Genomic DNA, 2,500 nt, shown 5'->3' on the forward strand with positions numbered 1-2,500 from the left:
CATCTCCACCCCCTCCCCTCTTTTCCTCCGCTTTATCCCCCTCCTCCGCCCCCTTACAAAGTATCCCCCCCTCTCTCTCTCTCCTCCCTAGATTCTCCAGCATTCTCCCCCCACTCCCCCCATCTTGTTCCTCCTCCATCCACCTCACCCCTTATCCCTGGCTTCCCCTCCCTCTCACTCCCTCTCTCTCTCTCTCTCTCTCTCTCTCCTTCTCTCTCAGACACTCCAGAACCTCTGCTCAGGTCTCCTTATCTGACCTTGCTTCTCTCCCCTCAGATTCCCTCCCTCTCATCTCCCCTCACCTCCCCTCATCTCCCCCCTTGTCCCCTCCTCCCTTCTCCACAGCTTCCGGCTTGTTCTCCCCTTCCCCGTCTCTCCCTCTTCTCCCCCATTCCTTCCCCTCTCCTGGTCACGTTCCCCTCTCAACTCTTCGCCTCCCCCTCTCCCCCACTCCTCCCCTCCCCTCTACTCTTCCTCCTCCTCCTCCTCCTCTCCCTTCTCTCCTTCAACAGCTTCGAATTCCTTGTTCCTGTTCTGGTCTTCCTTATTCTCTCTCTCTCTCTCTCTCTGAAAGAACTTCGTTTGGCCTTCCTGGGACGTCTTCGGTTTTCTTCGATCTTCCTAAGCTTCATTGGTCTTCTATGGTCCCTCCTCCTCCTCCTCTTCTTCTTCTTTTTACCTCCCTCCAACCCTCATCTCTTCCCAACCTCTCCACCTTTGTGGTCGCTTTCTCCATCTCTCCCTTCTCTACCTCCTCCCTCCCTACTCCCCCTTCCCTCCCTCCCTCTCTCTCTCTCTCTCTCTCGCTCCCTCCTTCCCTCTCTCTCTCTCTCTCTCTCTCTCCATATTTCTCTCCATCTTATTTTTTCAGTCTATTTCCTTCCCTCTCTTTTTCATTCTCTCTCCCTGTTTATCCCTCTCTTTCTCTCTCTCTCCGTCTTCCTATTTTTTCCGGTTTATTTCCTTCCCTCTCTCTTTCACCCTCTCTCCCTGTTTCTCTCTCTCTCTCCCTCTCTCTCTCTTTCTCTCTCTTTCTCTCTATCTCCTCTTTTTGTCGTCTTAATTACCTCCCTACAACTTCCTTTTCTTCTACTTTGCCTCTTCTTCCCTCTCTTCCTCTTTATCTTCTTCCTTGTCTGCAGTACCTCCCTCCATCCTTCCTTTCTTCCTTCCTTCCTTCATGGCTTTTGATTATTTTCCATCTTCTCTCTCTCTCATCAAATTCTATTTTTCTTCCCTCCGCATTCTTTCATTTCCTCCTCTTCCTCCTTCTCCTCCTCCTCCTTCCTTCTCCCTTCCTACTCCTCCTCCTCCTCCTTCCTTCTCCCTTCCTCCTCCTCCTCCTCCATCCTTCTCCCTTCCTCCTCCTCCTCCACCTTCCTTTTCCCTTCCTCCTCCTCCTCCTCCTTCTCCTATTCCTCCTCCTCCACCCTTCTGCCTTCCTCTTCCTCCTTCCTTCTCCCTTTCTCCTCCTTCCTTCTTCCTTCCTCCTCCTCCTCCATCCTTCTTCCTTCCTCCTCCTCCTTCCATCTTCCTTTTTCCTCCTTCCTTCTCCCTTGCTTCTCCTCCTCCATCTTTCTCCCTTCCTCCTCCTCCTCCTCCTTTCTCCTATTCCTCCTCCTCCTCTTTCTTTACCCAAGTCACTCCACTCCATTCTTACTCCTTATTCCTCCTCCTCCTCCATATGGTGTGTTGGGCCTCCTATGTTTTATGGGATCAATATTCTAGGGACTATGGAGACGTCCCTACGGACCAGAGTCGCCCATCAATCTCCTCTCAGAGAAAGATGCTGAACATTCTTCTTCTGTTATCTCTCTGGTCTCTCTCTCTCTCTCTCTCTCTCTCTTTAAATCTCTCTTTCGCTCTCTCCCTGACGTCAACTCTTCGGTGCGATGTTTCTTCCAAGGAGAGAAGCGCTGGTTACAGCAGAAACTCTCTCTCTCTCTCTCTCTCTCTCTCTCTCTCTCTCTTCCTCCTCTTCCTTCACCTCCATTGCTTTGCTTTTGCCCCTATCTTCCTCCTCTTCCTCATCTTTACTTTCCTCCTCCTCCTCCTCCTCCTCCTTTACCTCCTCCTCCTTCTCCTTCCTCCTCTCCATGTTCCTCCCTCACATCCTTCTCTTCATCCACCTTCCTCATCCTCTCCCTTCTCCTCCAGCTCCTTCTCTTCTTCTTCTTCTTCCATCGCCTCCTCTTCCTTCTCCACCTCCTCATTTTCATCCTCCTCCACATCCTCTTATTCTTTCGCCTCCACCTCTTCCTCTTCCTTCTCCAGATCTTCTTCTTTGTCTTCTGCTTCCTTTGCCTTTTCCTCCTCCTCCTCCTCTTCTGCTTCCTCCCCAGAAACCAATTCTCATTGGTTGTTACTTCTCTTTCCTTCCTTCCTTCCTTCCTTCCTCTCCTCCTCCTCCCTCTCCTCCTCCTCCCCCTCCTCCCTCTCCTCCTCCTCTTCCTCTTCATTTTCTTCCTCTCAACCGTTCTTACCATTTCTTTTCCTCCTC

At 51.3% G+C, this 2,500-nt stretch overlaps 1 protein-coding gene across 3 annotated transcripts in view; it reads left to right on the top strand.

The window, feature by feature from the left end:
• LOC143024074 (uncharacterized) overlaps window positions 1-2,500 on the top strand; it is a 290,998-nt gene that overhangs the window by 3,051 nt on the left and 285,447 nt on the right. The gene's annotated exons all lie outside the window — the stretch shown is intronic.

This window comes from Oratosquilla oratoria, unplaced genomic scaffold (assembly GCF_046742065.1).
Source record: "Oratosquilla oratoria isolate Oo_2021 unplaced genomic scaffold, ASM4674206v1 SCAFFOLD88, whole genome shotgun sequence".
NCBI classification, from domain to species: Eukaryota; Metazoa; Arthropoda; class Malacostraca; order Stomatopoda; family Squillidae; genus Oratosquilla; species Oratosquilla oratoria.